At 41.1% G+C, this 16096-nt stretch overlaps 28 non-coding genes across 28 annotated transcripts; 27 read left to right on the top strand and 1 right to left on the bottom strand.

The window, feature by feature from the left end:
• The first annotated feature begins 304 nt into the window (after nt 1-304).
• Nucleotides 305-376, top strand: trnaa-ugc (transfer RNA alanine (anticodon UGC)). The gene has a single exon. It is a non-coding gene; the product is annotated as a tRNA-Ala (tRNA).
• A 268-nt stretch (nt 377-644) lies between these two features.
• trnaa-cgc (transfer RNA alanine (anticodon CGC)) lies at nt 645-716 on the top strand. Its single transcript has one exon. It is a non-coding gene; the product is annotated as a tRNA-Ala (tRNA).
• Nucleotides 717-814: 98 nt separating this feature from the next.
• On the top strand, nt 815-886 carry trnaa-cgc (transfer RNA alanine (anticodon CGC)). Its single transcript has one exon. It is a non-coding gene; the product is annotated as a tRNA-Ala (tRNA).
• A 98-nt stretch (nt 887-984) lies between these two features.
• Nucleotides 985-1056, top strand: trnaa-ugc (transfer RNA alanine (anticodon UGC)). The gene has a single exon. It is a non-coding gene; the product is annotated as a tRNA-Ala (tRNA).
• Nucleotides 1057-1154: 98 nt separating this feature from the next.
• On the top strand, nt 1155-1226 carry trnaa-ugc (transfer RNA alanine (anticodon UGC)). Its single transcript has one exon. It is a non-coding gene; the product is annotated as a tRNA-Ala (tRNA).
• A 95-nt stretch (nt 1227-1321) lies between these two features.
• Nucleotides 1322-1393, top strand: trnaa-ugc (transfer RNA alanine (anticodon UGC)). Its single transcript has one exon. It is a non-coding gene; the product is annotated as a tRNA-Ala (tRNA).
• A 272-nt stretch (nt 1394-1665) lies between these two features.
• On the top strand, nt 1666-1737 carry trnaa-ugc (transfer RNA alanine (anticodon UGC)). The gene has a single exon. It is a non-coding gene; the product is annotated as a tRNA-Ala (tRNA).
• A 97-nt stretch (nt 1738-1834) lies between these two features.
• On the top strand, nt 1835-1906 carry trnaa-ugc (transfer RNA alanine (anticodon UGC)). Its single transcript has one exon. It is a non-coding gene; the product is annotated as a tRNA-Ala (tRNA).
• Nucleotides 1907-2004: 98 nt separating this feature from the next.
• Nucleotides 2005-2076, top strand: trnaa-ugc (transfer RNA alanine (anticodon UGC)). Its single transcript has one exon. It is a non-coding gene; the product is annotated as a tRNA-Ala (tRNA).
• A 98-nt stretch (nt 2077-2174) lies between these two features.
• On the top strand, nt 2175-2246 carry trnaa-ugc (transfer RNA alanine (anticodon UGC)). Its single transcript has one exon. It is a non-coding gene; the product is annotated as a tRNA-Ala (tRNA).
• Nucleotides 2247-2345: 99 nt separating this feature from the next.
• Nucleotides 2346-2417, top strand: trnaa-cgc (transfer RNA alanine (anticodon CGC)). Its single transcript has one exon. It is a non-coding gene; the product is annotated as a tRNA-Ala (tRNA).
• A 268-nt stretch (nt 2418-2685) lies between these two features.
• trnaa-ugc (transfer RNA alanine (anticodon UGC)) lies at nt 2686-2757 on the top strand. The gene has a single exon. It is a non-coding gene; the product is annotated as a tRNA-Ala (tRNA).
• Nucleotides 2758-3202: 445 nt separating this feature from the next.
• On the top strand, nt 3203-3274 carry trnaa-cgc (transfer RNA alanine (anticodon CGC)). Its single transcript has one exon. It is a non-coding gene; the product is annotated as a tRNA-Ala (tRNA).
• A 98-nt stretch (nt 3275-3372) lies between these two features.
• trnaa-ugc (transfer RNA alanine (anticodon UGC)) lies at nt 3373-3444 on the top strand. The gene has a single exon. It is a non-coding gene; the product is annotated as a tRNA-Ala (tRNA).
• Nucleotides 3445-3712: 268 nt separating this feature from the next.
• On the top strand, nt 3713-3784 carry trnaa-cgc (transfer RNA alanine (anticodon CGC)). The gene has a single exon. It is a non-coding gene; the product is annotated as a tRNA-Ala (tRNA).
• A 98-nt stretch (nt 3785-3882) lies between these two features.
• Nucleotides 3883-3954, top strand: trnaa-cgc (transfer RNA alanine (anticodon CGC)). The gene has a single exon. It is a non-coding gene; the product is annotated as a tRNA-Ala (tRNA).
• A 98-nt stretch (nt 3955-4052) lies between these two features.
• trnaa-ugc (transfer RNA alanine (anticodon UGC)) lies at nt 4053-4124 on the top strand. Its single transcript has one exon. It is a non-coding gene; the product is annotated as a tRNA-Ala (tRNA).
• A 98-nt stretch (nt 4125-4222) lies between these two features.
• On the top strand, nt 4223-4294 carry trnaa-ugc (transfer RNA alanine (anticodon UGC)). Its single transcript has one exon. It is a non-coding gene; the product is annotated as a tRNA-Ala (tRNA).
• Nucleotides 4295-4389: 95 nt separating this feature from the next.
• Nucleotides 4390-4461, top strand: trnaa-ugc (transfer RNA alanine (anticodon UGC)). Its single transcript has one exon. It is a non-coding gene; the product is annotated as a tRNA-Ala (tRNA).
• Nucleotides 4462-4559: 98 nt separating this feature from the next.
• trnaa-ugc (transfer RNA alanine (anticodon UGC)) lies at nt 4560-4631 on the top strand. Its single transcript has one exon. It is a non-coding gene; the product is annotated as a tRNA-Ala (tRNA).
• Nucleotides 4632-4728: 97 nt separating this feature from the next.
• trnaa-ugc (transfer RNA alanine (anticodon UGC)) lies at nt 4729-4800 on the top strand. Its single transcript has one exon. It is a non-coding gene; the product is annotated as a tRNA-Ala (tRNA).
• A 265-nt stretch (nt 4801-5065) lies between these two features.
• Nucleotides 5066-5137, top strand: trnaa-ugc (transfer RNA alanine (anticodon UGC)). The gene has a single exon. It is a non-coding gene; the product is annotated as a tRNA-Ala (tRNA).
• Nucleotides 5138-5235: 98 nt separating this feature from the next.
• Nucleotides 5236-5307, top strand: trnaa-ugc (transfer RNA alanine (anticodon UGC)). Its single transcript has one exon. It is a non-coding gene; the product is annotated as a tRNA-Ala (tRNA).
• Nucleotides 5308-5575: 268 nt separating this feature from the next.
• trnaa-ugc (transfer RNA alanine (anticodon UGC)) lies at nt 5576-5647 on the top strand. Its single transcript has one exon. It is a non-coding gene; the product is annotated as a tRNA-Ala (tRNA).
• A 596-nt stretch (nt 5648-6243) lies between these two features.
• Nucleotides 6244-6315, top strand: trnaa-ugc (transfer RNA alanine (anticodon UGC)). The gene has a single exon. It is a non-coding gene; the product is annotated as a tRNA-Ala (tRNA).
• Nucleotides 6316-6413: 98 nt separating this feature from the next.
• On the top strand, nt 6414-6485 carry trnaa-ugc (transfer RNA alanine (anticodon UGC)). The gene has a single exon. It is a non-coding gene; the product is annotated as a tRNA-Ala (tRNA).
• Nucleotides 6486-6752: 267 nt separating this feature from the next.
• Nucleotides 6753-6824, top strand: trnaa-cgc (transfer RNA alanine (anticodon CGC)). Its single transcript has one exon. It is a non-coding gene; the product is annotated as a tRNA-Ala (tRNA).
• A 2802-nt stretch (nt 6825-9626) lies between these two features.
• On the bottom strand, nt 9627-9698 carry trnaa-ugc (transfer RNA alanine (anticodon UGC)). Its single transcript has one exon. It is a non-coding gene; the product is annotated as a tRNA-Ala (tRNA).
• Between the last annotated feature and the right edge of the window lie 6398 nt (nt 9699-16096).

The following is a 16096-nucleotide window of genomic DNA, read 5'->3' as shown; positions in this document are numbered from 1 at the left end:
TGAGGTCCTAGGTTCAATCCCCGGTATGTCCAATCCAATAGTTCTGTACTTTTGGAGTTAAGCCTTTGCCTCAGGTTGAAATCGATCATTATTTCAAAACTTAAAATATTAAGTGGGGGACATTGCCGTGTGTGGGATTGTAGCTCGGATGGTAGAGCGCATGCTTCGCATGTATGAGGTCCTGGGTTCAATCCCCAACTTTTCCAATAATTTTCTTGTTCGTGAGTTAAGCCTGGGCCGGGGATTGAAATCTATCATGATTTCAAAACTAAAATTTTTTAATTGGGGGGCCAGTTCCCTATGTGGGGATGTAGCTCAGTGGTAGAGCGCATGCTTTGCATGTATGAGGTCCTGGGTTCAATCCCCAGCATCTCCAACAAAAGCGATTTTATGAGTTTAGCCTTTGCCTAAGATTGAAATCTATCATGATTTCAAAACTTAAATTTTTAAGTGGGGGTCTAGTTCTATGCGTGGGGAGGTAGCTCAGTGGTAGTTGTATGCTTTGCATTCATGAGGTCCTAGGTTCAATCCCCGGTATGTCCAATCCAATAGTACTGTACTTTTGGAGTTATGCCTTAGCGTAAGTTTGAAGTCTGTCATGATTTCAAAACTTAAAATATTAATTGGGGGACATTTCCTTTTGTGGGGTTGTAGCTCAGTGGCAGAGCGCATGCTTCGCATGTATGAGGTCCTGGGTTCAATCCCCAGCTTCTCCAATAATTTCCTTGTTCTTGAGTTAAGCCTTGGCCTGGGATTGAAATCTATCATGATTTCAAAACTAAACTTTTTTAATTGGGGGGTCAGTTCCCTATGTGGGGATATAGCTCAGTGGTAGAGCGCATGCTTCGCATGTATGAGGTCCTGGGTTCGATCCCCAGCATCTCCAACAATAACTCTTTTATGAGTTAAGCCTTTGCCTAAGATTGAAATCTGTCATGATTTCAAAACTTAAAATTTTAAGTGGGGGCGGCATACCATGGATGTGGGGATGTAGCTCAGTGGTAGAGCGCATGCTTTGCATGTATGAAGTCCTGGGTTCAATCCCCAGCATCTCCAATAATTTTCTTGTTCGTGAGTTAAGCCTGGACCTAGGATTGAAATCTATCATGATTTCAAAACTAAACATTTTTAATTGGGGGGTCAATTCCCTAGGTGGGGATATAGCTCAGTGGTAGAGCGCTTGCTTTGCATGTATGAGGTCCTGGGTTCAATCCCCAGCATCTCCAACAATAACAATTTTATGAGTTTAGCCTTTGCCTAAGATTGAAATCTATCATGATTTCAAAACTTAAATTTGTAAGTGGGGGACAACTCCATGTGTGGGGTTGTAGCTCAGTGGTAGAGCGCATGCTTTGCATGTATGAGGTCCTGGGTTCAATCCCCAGCATCTCCAATAATTTCCTTGTTCTTGAGTTAAGCCTTGGCCTGGGATTGAAATCTATCATGATTTCGAAACTAAACATTTTTAATTGCCGGGCTAGTTCCCTATGTGGGGATGTAGCCCAGTGGTACAGCGCATGCTTTGCATGTATGAGGTCCTGGGTTCAATACCTGGCATCTCCAATAGTACTGCAGTTTTTTGAGTTAAGCCTTTGCCTAAGATTGAAATCTGTCATGATTTCAAAACTTAAAATTTTAAGTGGGGGGGGGGCATACCATGGATGTGGGGATGTAGCTCAGTGGTAGAGCGCATGCTTTGCATGTATGTGGTCCTGGGTTCAATCCCCAGCATCTCCAATAATTTCCTTGTTCTTGAGTTAAGCCTTGGCCTGGGATTGAAATCTATCATGATTTCAAAACTAAACATTTTTAATTGGGGGGCCAGTGCCTATGTGGGGATGTAGCTCAGTGGTAGAGCGCATGCTTTGCATGTATGAGGTCCTGGGTTCAATCCCCAGCATCTCCAATAATTTCCTTGTTCTTGAGTTAAGCCTGGACCTAGGATTGAAATCTATCATGATTTCAAAACTAAAAAATTTTAATTGGGGGGCCAGTTCCCTATGTGGGGATGTAGCTCAGTGGTAGAGCGCATGCTTTGCATGTATGAGGTCCTGGGTTCGATCCCCAGCATCTCCAATAATTTCCTTGTTCTAGAGTTAAGCCTTGACCTGGGATTGAAATCTATCATGATTTCGAAACTAAACATTTTTAATTGCCGGGCTAGTTCCCTATGTGGAGATGTAGCTCAGTGGTAGAGCGCATGCTTTGCATTCATGAGGTCCTGGGTTCAATACCTGGCATCTCCAATGGTACTGCAGTTTTTTGAGTTAAGCCTTTGCCTAAGATTGAAATCTGTCATGATTTCAAAACTTAAATTTTTAAGTGCGGGGGCATACCATGGATGTGGGGATGTAGCTCAGTGGTAGAGCGCATGCTTCGCATGTATGAGGTCCTGGGTTCAATCCCCTGCTTCTCCAATAATTTCCTTGTTCTTGAGTTAAGCCTTGGCCTGGGATTGAAATCTATCATGATTTCAAAACTAAACATTTTTAATTGCGGGGTCAGTTCCCTATGTGGGGATGTAGCTCAGTGGTGGAGGGCATGCTTTCCATGTATGAGGTCCTGGGTTCAATCCCCAGCATCTCCAATAATTTCCTTGTTCTAGAGTTAAGCCTTGGCCTGGGATTGAAATCTATCATGATTTCGAAACTAAACATTTTTAATTGCCGGGCTAGTTCCCTATGTGGGGATGTAGCTCAGTGGTAGAGCGCATGCTTTGCATTCATGAGGTCCTGGGTTCAATACCTGGCATCTCCAATGGTACTGCAGTTTTTTGAGTTAAGCCTTTGCCTAAGATTGAAATCTGTCATGATTTCAAAACTTAAATTTTTAAGTGCGGGGGCATACCATGGATGTGGGGATGTAGCTCAGTGGTAGAGCGCATGCTTTGCATTCATGAGGTTCTAGGTTCAATCCCCGGTATGTCCAATCCAATAGTACTGTACTATTGGAGTTATGCCTTAGCGTAAGTTTGAAATCTGTCATGATTTCAAAACTTAAATTTTTAAGTGCGGGGATAGTTCTATGTGCGGGGAGGTAGCTCAGTGGTAGTTGTATGCTTTGCGTTCATGAGGTCCTAGGTTCAATCCCCGGTATGTCCAATCCAATAGTTCCGTACTTTTGGAGTTAAGCCTTTGCCTCAGGTTGAAATCGATCATTATTTCAAAACTTAAAATATTAAGTGGGGGACATTGCCGTGTGTGGGATTGTAGCTCGGTGGTAGAGCGCATGCTTCGCATGTATGAGGTCCTGGGTTCAATTCCCAGCTTTTCCAATAATTTTCTTGTTCGTGAGTTAAGCCTGGGCCGCGGATTGAAATCTATCATCATTTCAAAACTAAAATTTTTTAATTGGGGGGCCAGTTCCCTATGTGGGGATGTAGCTCAGTGGTAGAGCGCATGCTTTGCATGTATGAGGTCCTGGGTTCAATCCCCAGCATCTCCAACAAAAACGATTTTATGAGTTTAGCCTTTGCCTAAGATTGAAATCTATCATGATTTCAAAACTTAAATTTTTAAGTGGGGGTCTAGTTCTACGCGTGGGGAGGTAGCTCAGTGGTAGTTGTATGCTTTGCATTCATGAGGTCCTAGGTTCAATCCCCGGTATGTCCAATCCTATAGTACTGTACTTTTGGAGTTATGCCTTAGCGTAAGTTTGAAGTCTGTCATGATTTCAAAACTTAAAATATTAAGTGGGGGACATTTCCTTGTGTGGGGTTGTAGCTCAGTGGTAGAGCGCATGCTTCGCATGTATGAGGTCCTGGGTTCAATCCCCAGCTTCTCCAATAATTTCCTTGTTCTTGAGTTAAGCCTTGGCCTGGGATTGAAATCTATCATGATTTCAAAACTAAACTTTTTTAATTGGGGGGTCAGTTCCCTATGTGGGGATATAGCGCAGTGGTAGAGCGCATGCTTCGCATGTATGAGGTCCTGGGTTCGATCCCCAGCATCTCCAACAATAACTCTTTTATGAGTTAAGCCTTTGCCTAAGATTGAAATCTGTCATGATTTCAAAACTTAAAATTTTAAGTGGGGGCGGCATACCATGGATGTGGGGATGTAGCTCAGTGGTAGAGCGCATGCTTTGCATGTATGAGGTCCTGGGTTCAATCCCCAGCATCTCCAATAATTTTCTTGTTCGTGAGTTAAGCCTTGACCTAGCATTGAAATCTATCATGATTTCAAAACTAAACATTTTTAATTGGGGGGTCAGTTCCCTAGGTGGGGATATAGCTCAGTGGTAGAGCGCATGCTATGCATGTATGAAGTCCTGGGTTCAATCCCCAGCATCTCCAACAATAACAATTTTATGAGTTTAGCCTTTGCCTAAGATTGAAATCTATCATGATTTCAAAACTTAAATTTTTAAGTGGGGGACAACTCCATGTGTGGGGTTGTAGCTCAGTGGTAGAGCGCATGCTTTGCATGTATGAAGTCCTGGGTTCAATCCCCAGCATTTCCAATAATTTCCTTGTTCTTGAGTTAAGCCTTGGCCTGGGATTGAAATCTATCATGATTTCGAAACTAAACATTTTTAATTGCCGGGCTAGTTCCCTATGTGGGGATGTAGCTCAGTGGTACAGCGCATGCTTTGCATGTATGAGGTCCTGGGTTCAATCCCCAGCATTTCCAACAATAACTATTTTATGAGTTAAGCCTTTGCCTAAGATTGAAATCTGTCATGATTTCAAAACTTAAAATTTTAAGTGGGGGGGCATACCATTGATGTGGGGATGTAGCTCAGTGGTAGAGCGCATGCTTTGCATGTATGACGTCCTGGGTTCAATCCCCAGCATCTCCAATAATTTTCTTGTTCGTGAGTTAAGCCTTGACCTAGCATTGAAATCTATCATGATTTCAAAACTAAACATTTTTAATTGGGGGGTCAGTTCCCTAGGTGGGGATATACCTCAGTGGTAGAGCGCATTCTATGCATGTATGAAGTCCTGGGTTCAATCCCCAGCATCTCCAACAATAACAATTTTATGAGTTTAGCCTTTGCCTAAGATTGAAATCTATCATGATTTCAAAACTTAAATTTTTAAGTGGGGGACAACTCCATGTGTGGGGTTGTAGCTCAGTGGTAGAGCGCATGCTTTGCATGTATGAGGTCCTGGGTTCAATCCCCGGCATCTCCAATAATTTTCTTGTTCGTGTGTTAAGCCTGGGCCGTGGATTGGAATCTATCATGATTTCAAAACTAAAAATTTTTAATTGGGGGGCCAGTTCCCTATGTGGGGATGTAGCTCAGTGGTAGAGCGCATGCTTTGCATGTATGAGGTCCTGGGTTCAATCCCCAGCATCTCCAACAATAACGATTTTATGAGTTTAGCCTTTGCCTAAGATTGAAATCTATCATGATTTCAAAACTTAAATTTTTAAGTGGGGGCCTAGTTCTATGCGTGGGGAGGTAGCTCAGTGGTAGTTGTATGCTTTGCATTCATGAGGTCCTAGGTTCAATCCCCGGTATGTCCAATCCAATAGTACTGTACTTTTGGAGTTATGCCTTAGCGTAAGTTTGAAATCTGTCATGATTTCAAAACTTAAAATATTAAGTGGGGGACATTTCCATGTGTAGGGTTGTAGCTCAGTGGTAGAGCGCATGCTTTGCATGTATGAGGTCCTGGGTTCAATCCCCAGCATCTCCAATAATTTCCTTGTTCTTGAGTTTAGCCTTCGCCTGCGATTGAAATCTATCATGATTTCGAAACTAAACATTTTTAATTGCCGGGCTAGTTCACTATGTGGGGATGAAGCTCAGTGGTACAGCGCATGCTTTGCATGTATGAGGTCCTGGGTTCCATCTCCAACGATAACTGTTTTATGAGTTAAGCTTTTGCCTAAGATTGAAACCTATCATCATTTCAAAACTTAAAATATTAAGTGGTGGGCCGGTTCCATGTGTGGGGATGTAGCTCAGTTTTGGAGCGCATGCTTTGCACGTATGAGGTCCAGTGTTCAATTCCCAGCATTTCTAATAGTAACATTGTTTTTGAGTTAAGCCTTTGCCTCAGGTTGAAATCTATCATTATTTCAAAACTTTTAATTTTTAGCGGTGGCTCGTTTCCATGTATGGGGATGTAGCTCAGTGGTAGAGCGCATGCTTCGACTGTATGAATTCCTGGCTTCAATCCCCAGCATCTCCAATGGTAAAGCTGTTTTTGAGTTAAGCCTTTGCCTAAGATTGAAATCTGTCATGATTTCAAAACTTAAAATATTAAGTGGGGGCACATGCCATGGATGTGGGGATGTAGCTCAGTGGTAGAGCGCATGCTTTGCATGTATGAGGTCCTGGGTTCAATCCCCAGCATCTCCAATAATTTCCTTGTTCTTGAGTTAAGCCTGGGCCTGGGATTGAAATCTATCATTATTTCAATACTAAACATTTTTAGTTGCGGGGGCAGTGCCCTATGTGGGGATGTAGCTCAGTGGCAGAGCGCTTGCTTTGCATGTATGCGGTCCTGGGTTCAATCCCCAGCATCTCCAACAATAACTATTTTATGAGTTAAGCCTTTGCCTAAGATTGAAATCTATCATCATTTCAAAACTTAAATTTTTAAGTGGGGGGCTAGTTCTATGTGTGGGGATGTAGCTCAGTGGTAGTTGTATGCTTTGCATTCATGAGGTCCTAGGTTCAATCCCCGGTATGTCCAATCCAATAGTACTGTACTTTGGAGTTATGCCTTAGCGTAAGTTTGAAATCTGTCATGATTTCAAAACATAAAATATTAAGTGGGGGTCTGTTCAATGTGTGGGGATGTAGCTCAGTGGTAGAGCGCATGCTTCGCATGTATGAGGTCCTGGGTTCAATCCCCAGCATCTCCAATAATAACCTTTCTTTTGAGTTAAGCTTTTGCCTAACATTGAAATCTGTCATGATTTCAATACTTAAAATTTTATGTGGGGGGGGGGGGAGGGGCTAGCGTGGGTGTGCGGATGTAGCTCAGAGGTAGAGCGCATGCTTTGCCTCTATGAGGTCCTGGGTTCGATACCTGGCATCTCCAATGGTACTGCAGTTTTTTGAGTTAAGCCTTAGCGTATTTTTCTAAATCTGTCATGATTTCAAAACTTAATATATTTAGTGGGGGAAAGTCCCATGTGTGGGTGTGTAGCTCAGTGGTAGAGCGCATGCTTTGCATTTATGACGTCCTGGGTTCAATCCCCAGCATCTTCTATAATAACCTTGTGTTTGAGTTAAGCCTTTGCCTAAGATTGAAATCAGTTGTGATTTCAAAACTTAAAATTTCTCCTGCTTGGTCTAATCAACTGTATGTCACTCTGGATAAGAATGTCTGCCGTCTTACGGTTGCCATCTCAGCACACTTGTCTGTGGGGGAGAGCATGCTTTACATGTGTGAGGTTCGCCTGCATTTCTACTGCAGCTTATCTGCACAATCCCTTGACTCTCAATGCATTCTTACACTTTCTTTGTTGTAGCTAAATTTGACACCACATGTGATGGTTATTTTCTGTTCCCTCTGGGGATGTAGCTCAGCAGCGTGGCCACAAATCCAATATTTGTTTGACAGTGGTGTCGCCCCTCCCACGATCTGTCAAAAAGAATAATACTTTTTTGATTTATATTTTTTGTTTTCATTTAATATTTGTAACATCTAACATTGCCTTTTCTGTCCACTAAATAACTAATTCATCAGATTTTAAATTGTGTACATGCATAAATGCACAATATTTAAAGTCATTTTGTTCTCTCATTTGTGTCAGTCTTGGCTGTGCCGATAGACATTCTATTCCCACCCAGTCCCTTTGCTAGAGCAGCGACCATTGGCAGCTACGCCTGACACACATCGCGCCCTCCACATACAACCCGCCCTCCACATACTTCCCGCTGGGTAGGAGACAAAGAATGAACAAAACAATAATAATGTAAATTTGCTATCAGTAGTTGGGTTTACAGTGGGTGTTCAATTCAAAAGCTAGTAGTAGCCTGGTAGGGTTGATTTATTTAATGTTTAAAAATGTATTTACTTTAGCCATTGGACTTTTGTCTATCTTCATAGTTAGCTAATAGTTCATAATGTTTGTAGCAACAGCAACTTAACTGGCACACTGGAAGATAAAAGTAAGATGCCAGCTAATGTGTGCTACCAAGATTTAACCAGTCAACTGATATTGCAATGCTAAATTAAATTAGCTTGTCCGTTCCGGAATTATAATTGGATCACTTGCTAGCTCTATGAGCTCTATGTATTGTGTTATTTGGATGGGTCGTTTTGTATCTGGGGAGGTTGCGGGGGGAAGTTTTTTGGAGACGGATCAATTCAAACGAGGCCAGTTTGTAAACAAGGTCGTGAGTGAAGGGCTAATATCTGTTCCTAACACCAAGTTAGCTAATGATGCTATGAACTTTCACTGTACAGGTGGCCTGTAGCGTAAACGACTGAGACAAGAAAGCTCGGTGGTTCTAATCCTGGTGTAGCCACAATAAGATCCGCACAGCTGTTGGGTCCTTGAGCAAGGCCCTTAACCCTGCATTGCTCTAGGGGAGGATAGTCAACTGCTTAGTCTAATCAACTGTACATCACTCTGGATAAGAGTGTCTGCCAACTGCCTGTAATGTAATGTAATGTAACGTCCAAATAAAGGGGATGTGGATCATAAAAGGTCTCACACACGGACATCTTGCTATATCTCTTTCCTCCTCTTTCTTTCACACATTCTCTTTCTCTGGACAGGATTCTCCAGGATAATCTCCAATTTGCCCAGTATGCCATAGAGGATAGTCAACTGCTTAGTCTAATCAACTGTACGTCACGCTGAATAACAGTGTCTGCAGATAATGTAATGATTAAAAAATAAGATATTAATGAATGACCTCACACATGCTAAGCATGTGCTCAACCACTGAGCTACATTGCCACACAAAGAATGGTTCCACCACTTACAATTACAAAGTTTTGAAATCATGATAGATTACAATCTTAGGTAAAGGCTTAACTCAAAATCTAGGTTATTATTGGAGATGCTGGGGATTGAACCCAGGACCTTATACATGCGAAGCAGGGGCTCTACCACTGGAATACATCCCCAAACATGAAGTCCCCCCACCACTAAAAATTTGAAGTTTTGAAATCATGATAGATTTCAACATTAGGCAAAGGCTTAACTCAATATCTAGGTTACTATTGGAGATGCCAGTGAATTGAAGACAGGACTTCAGCAATGCAAACCACGCCCTCTACCACTGAGCTACATCCCCACACACTGAAAGAACCTTTTAAGATAGATTTCAATTTTAGGCAAAGGCTTAACTCAAAAACAACATTACTATTGGAGATGCTGGCGATTGAAACCAGGACCTCACACATGCAAAGCATGCGCACTATCACTGAGCTACATCCCCATATGAAGAGCAGGTCCCCCACTTAAAATTTCAAGTTTTGAAATCATGATCGATTTCAATCTTAGGCAAAGGCTTAACTCAAAAACAATGCTATTGCTGGAGATGCGGGGGATTGAACCCAGGACCTCATACATGCAAAGCATGCGCACTATCACTGAGCTACATCCCCATATGAAGAGCAGGTCCCCCACTTAAAATTTCAAGTTTTGAAATCATGATCGATTTCAATCTTAGGCAAAGGCTTAACTCAAAAACAATGCTATTGCTGGAGATGCGGGGGATTGAACCCAGGACCTCATACATGCAAAGCATGCGCTCTACCACTGAGCTACACCCCCACATATGGAACTGTCCCCCACTTAATATATTAAGTTTTGAAATCATTACAGATTTCAAACTTACGCTAAGGCTTAACTCCAAAAGTACAGTACTATTGGAGATACCGGGGATTGAACCTAGGACCTCATGAATGCAAAGCATACAACTACCACTGAGCTACATCCCCACACGTAGAACTAGCCCCCCACTTAAAAATTTAAGTTTTGAAATCATGACAGATTTCAATCTTAGGCAAAGGCTTAACTGAAAAGCAAGGTTATTATTGGAGATGCTGGGGATTGAACCCAGGACCTCATACATGCAAAGCATGCGCTCTGCCCCACTTAAAATTTTAAGTTTTGGAATCAAGATCGATTGTCTGTGTGTTTCAGCATAATTGTGTTTTTTTTTTAAACTGATTGGGGCATCCATAGGGTGTCTGGTTGCGTAGTGGTTAAGGTAAATGACTGGGACACGCAAGGTTGGTGGTTCTAATCCCAGTGTAGCCGCTATAAGATCTGCGCAGCTGTTGGGCCCTTGAGCAAGGCCCTTAACCCTGCATTGCTCCAGGGGCGGATTGTCTCCTGCTTAGTCTAATCAACTGTACATCAGTCTGGATAAGAGTGTCTACCAACTGCCTGTAATGTAATGTAATGTAACGTCCAAATAAAGGGGATGTGGATCATAAAAGGTCTCACACACGGACATCTTGCTATATCTCTTTCCTCCTCTTTCTTTCACACATTCTCTTTCTCTGGACAGGATTCTCCAGGATAATCTCCAATTTGCCCAGTATACCATAGAGCACATTTCTCATTGCATTTATTTCCACACTCAGATACCAGTATGCCTGCACGCACATACACACACACGTACACACACACACACACACACACACACACACACACACAGAAACATACGCACAGTCCGAACTGGGAAAGAGACACTGCCAGCAACTGGACTCCACTTACACAGAAAGTGAGAGGATAATGTACCTCATGTTAACTGCACTTTAGTAGGAATATGAAACACAGTTCTTTGCTGTTAATGTACACCGCCATCTTGTGGCTTCAAATGGTTCAGCAGTTTTACTTGTATCGCTGATAGTGATAGAAATCTATAAGCAATGTTCTACCTTCCCTTAGCACATTGCCATTCTTCTCTCTTTGTTTCATAAATATTCTGTCCAGTATCATCCTTCCTCTGAAAGTTTTCTCCTGGTCTTACCTTCTCTTTGCCTGACAAAAAATACTCCACACTAATATATAATACTTTGCAAAAGTCTCTGGCACATGTAAGAAAAAAAAAGAAAAAAAAAGCTGTAACGCAAAGATGCTTTCAAAGAGTTTTCAAACAACCATAGATGCACCAACTAGAATATTTAATTTAAAAACATTTTATGAGATTTTACCTGCAAATAAAATAGGGTGGTGACAGGATAGATTGGTTCCAGACCTCATAATTCAGACCCACAACTCTCCTTCAAAACATGCAGCTCAGCCCACCTGTTTCTCCTTACACACCATCGCCAAACTAGCAGAGAGTGGAATCGAAGGAAGACCATTCATGTGCAGCAGAATGCAGACCATGGGCTTGTCCATGCCTTATTACTAAAGAATAGAAATGCAAGGCCAAGTCAAGTTGAGGTGAAGTTCTGTGGTTACCTAAAATTAAATGCAGTGATAAATGAGTTCACAACTGGTCCATCTACACTGTTGCCTGTAATCTAATAACCAGATTTCCTTGAAGGTCTGTCATGATTAAACTTCATTGCAAGAAGGAAGTCAGCATTAAACTTAATTAGTAACAGCGAATGCAATATTTTATTTCAAGTATCACCCCGAACCTTCATATACACTTAAATAAGCATCGGCCAACGAACATGGGCTGACTGATCCCATAAATACCCTGGGCAACAGAAACCTTGCCTTGCAGATTAGCAACATCCTTGTGTGGCTAGAATTCCAGTCTTGATGTGCACCCATGACATAGACCACTTCCAAAATTAACTTCAAAATTATCTTGAGATAACTTATGTCACTACAAGATATCATCAGAGGCGTTCAACTAAGCAATCACAGAATGTGTGTCTGTCTACAACAAAACGATAGATGGCACTCCAACCTCACCCATTGTAGGCCTAGGCCCTCAAGGAAAGTGGAAAACAATATAAATAAATAAATAAATACCAGCCAAGAAGGAGTTTTCAGGTAAAAAACACGCAAGTGTTTCAGTGACGCACTCCACATCCTAAATCAAACCAGTGCTGACACTTGGCAGGTGTGTTGAATCCCGTTCCGTTCAGATATTATGCATACTCTGTTTCGCTTGCAAATGTGTCTCCATAACATTATTGTTACTGATTTTTTTTGTATTTATACAGTTCAGAATTATAATGCATTCATAATGTAATCAAATGCAATGCTCAATTGCACTATTGACATTAACATGACCAAATCACATTAATAGTTAATGTATTACAAAGGGAATACTAACCATGTTCACTCTTATCAATCTTTTGCACAATCATTCTTTCTGCTTTTATAATGCCCATCAATGAGTCCCATAAAATCTGCAACACAGAGAGTAGTGCCAATTGCATTTATTCATCACAAAAGCAGAATTATGGTTTCTTTGAATAGAACAGCGTAAACAATAAGTAAATCAGCATAAACATTTGAACATTTCAGAAAGGGAACATAAGGATGTTGGGGCGGAAGTACAATAGTAGCATCCCTTTTGAGCCAGAACATTGAAATGACTGTCAAATGATGATTACCTAATATTCATGAATCAGTTACTCACAAAAGTAGATATCATGCTGACTGACTGCAATGTGAACCACACAAAGGCAAATAGTGCAGACAATTAATATTTTTTAAGGTAGCTAATTTCAATAACTACATTCAGGACAATGCATAGTGCCAGCATTTGTGACCAACCTGGAAAATAGAGGTTTTGATTGGTATTTCCTCTCTAATTTACTTGTACATCTGTGGTGACACCATGAAGCTATTTATTTCTGATTTCAGTTAGTGCCATTTAACTGATGAAGGCAATATGCCTAAACCTTTGAGTCTGTTGGCCTCATCTTAACTGAAACATCGAATGTGAATCTTTCCAGTGTAGCTGCTGAATTCTGAACATTTCTATGTATTTATTATTTATATTTATTTATTCTTTTTATTTTTTTATTTTTTTATTAACCTTTATTTATAGGTGGTAAGTTGACTGAGCACACATTCTCTTTTGCGGCAATGCCCTGCTAATGTCTCCCAAAGTAGTCTAACCTGCATGTCTTTGTATTCCTTAATCAGTATCTTTGACATTTTGACTATAAATCTTGCTCTCTCTATCTCTCTCTCTCTCGCTTTCTCTCACACAGACAGACACACACACACGCACACACACACACACACACACACACACACACACACACACACACACACACACACACATATATATATATATATATATATATTTATAAAGTACATCTTCAGTTTTTGACAAAGATTGTTGACATACTGACTGTAACATGCCATCCAACACGCAGGCACTGTCATTCCCCGATAGGAGAGCGAGCATGATTCACCCCGGGGGTGCAGAAGGAGTTGTGGAGATGGGGAACTGGAAAGAGAAAGCTGAGAATGATGTGTAATACACAAATGTAGGTAAAAATGCACGTGTGCCGTTGATTTACAGGATCACACTTCAACGTTCCCTGGTTGAAACCCAATTTACGGGCACTTACCTTAGGACAATGGAGGGATGAATTATTGTCTGCTGCATCACTTTAATAATAAAGCCCATTTCTGTCGCAGCTGGAGTCTCTGGGAGAAGGCACTGCTGAAAGATACCTGGTTGCTAAAGCCTACCCATCCAGATGAGCGACGGTCTCGCCATTTTATCGCCGTCTCTTTCTTTTGTTTTATTAGAAAGCCATTCCCCGAGCCAACAAACGGAGTAAATCAGGATGCCCTGATGACAGACCAGGCACGGCCAGGACAGAGTCTCACAGCTGGGATGAGTCCAAACTGGAAGCTTCTTTACCTGTGTTTCAATTTAGGTTTTCTCCAAACTCGCATTTGTGAGCCCTGTCGCCTTCGGAGGCAAACTCATCACAGGACCATTTTGGGGTCCAAAGGAGGGAATGAACTTTTAAAACAATCATATGGTAATAATTTAACTTTTGCATTTTAGTTATTTGGCAGATGCTTTTAATCCAAAGTGATTTACAAGTGCATAGGTTCTTTCACAAGTTAAAGCATCACATCCATAACTAGTAAAATACACATGAAGGGCTGTTCTAAACAAAAATACAGTCATCGCAAGTGCACATTTTTTGGGGGGATTAGACAAGAGGGATATTGGAAAGGGGGGAATGAGGAGGGAGGACTAAGGTATAGTTTGAAAAGGTGTGTTTTTAGTCTGTGTTGAAATAGGGGGAGGGATTCTGCTGTCCTGACAGTGGTAGGCAAGTCATTCCACCACTGAGGAACCAGAACGGAAAACAGGCGTGAACTCGCAGCTTGAGCACCAGGTGCTCATAGTGAGGAGGAACATGCAAGGCCACGCAAGGCACCAACCAACCATCAGGAGCATTTGGGAGTTAGGTGTCTTGCTTAGGTACACTTTGACACACTGAGGGTAATTTCATTTTTAGCTGTAATTTTGGTATACATGGTACGCATGTTCTGCTGCCCTATAAAGTCTACTCTGGCCCTGCCCTAATTGTAGTGTCAGCATACCGCTGTGTCATGAAGATGTCAATTATTGGCGCTCACACATTCGTCCGTTTAGTTTTAACGGCATGTTAAAATCAGAAAGCCAGCTGTTAGGGATCAATACAATATGGAACACTGCCAGTACCTGATTGGTTAGAGAATACTTTATGCAAATGAGATAGATGCATCTACTTTACCAACCCCTGCAGGGTGACATTGGCTCAGGCGGTAAGATTAGTCGTCTGGGAGAAGGATGATTGCTGGTTCGATCCCACCCCGGGTCTGTTGAAGTGTCCCTGAGCAAGACACCTAGCCCCCAATTGCTCTTGACAAGCTAGTCGGTGCCTTGCATGGCAGCCAATCGCTGTTGGTGTGTGAGTGTGTATGAATGGGTCAATGAGAAGCATCAATTGTACAGTGCTTTGGATAAAGTTGCTATATAAATGCCAACCATTTATCAGTACACATTTTTTCAAAATTGCATAGAAGGCAGAAACAGGCTGAAACAGTGCAGTCACTCTTTGAGGAGTTTTGTTTTTTGACAAAATCTTTAGTCAATCTTCTCAAACTCAATTTTTTCAATTCCCAGGAGTGATTGTTACATGTTCACTTAAGAATGTTCTAATCATATATTTGTCATCTTATACCTAATAATGTGGATGATGCTTGATTTGGCATCATGTTTGTGGTTTATTCTTTTTTAATATTAGAACTAAATGTTGCCATGTTTAGTTTAGATGTGGTCATATTCATGCTTGTCTGAAGTCTCCTGGATTGACAGCATATTCTTGTGATGCATTCAGCAAACAAATACTGGGAATTCCAAAATTGTCAAACACAAGGGATATAATTTGGTTTAAAACATACTTTTGCACTAAAAAAATTACTTAATATTGATACTAACATATCAGTTTTGTTCAGGAACAAAACAGTCTCTGTTAATTGATTTATAAAAAACAGGTAACACTTTGCTGTTGAAGCCAGAAAACCTGGCCGTGACAAAACTGTCATAAGCCCACATCAGCATATTGTAGCAAATGCAGTAACATTATTACAATGTATAGCACTGTGCAGAAGTCTTAGGCACCTTAGACTTTATTATATATATGTTTATTTATTTGTGTGTGTTAGTATAAAAGAACACATTTGAGATTTCCGAATATTCATTTTCCAAAAGATTTAATTTTACAGAGACATTTTTGTATTTAATTAAAAAAGTAACATACTACTGTAAGCAATTGACTACTTTTTACATCAAAACTTGATCAAGGCTCTCTGAGATCAGAAGTAAGGAGCCAACCAAAGTCACACATCTTCAAGCAGCACCTCTCCCTGTCCCCCCCTACCTCCCTGTAAACCTTAATTGTTGTCTTTCTATGATTTACTTTTTTGTGTATCAGTATTTTTGGCAAGGTAAGCAGTGTTTGGCTAGTTAAGGGGTTTGGTCATACTTTTGCGTTGTTTGTTTGTTTGTCTTATCCCTGGTTATGTGTATGCACTTTGTTGTACGTCACTCTGGGTAAGAGTGTCTGCCAAATGCCATTAATGTAATGCAATGTAATATAGTGCAATACCAAAAACATTTATATGAAAAGCATCGTGTTGAATATGCAGTAACAATTTCAATGGAGCTGAACTGAAAACCTGTAACCAGAGAGAATAGAAACCTTCATGCTAGGCCAAGTCAAGTTGAG

This window comes from Conger conger, chromosome 16 (assembly GCF_963514075.1).
Source record: "Conger conger chromosome 16, fConCon1.1, whole genome shotgun sequence".
Lineage (NCBI taxonomy): Eukaryota > Metazoa > Chordata > Actinopteri > Anguilliformes > Congridae > Conger > Conger conger.
The sequence above is the reverse complement of the archived record's forward strand: the minus strand, read 5'-3'. Positions and strand labels throughout refer to the sequence as shown.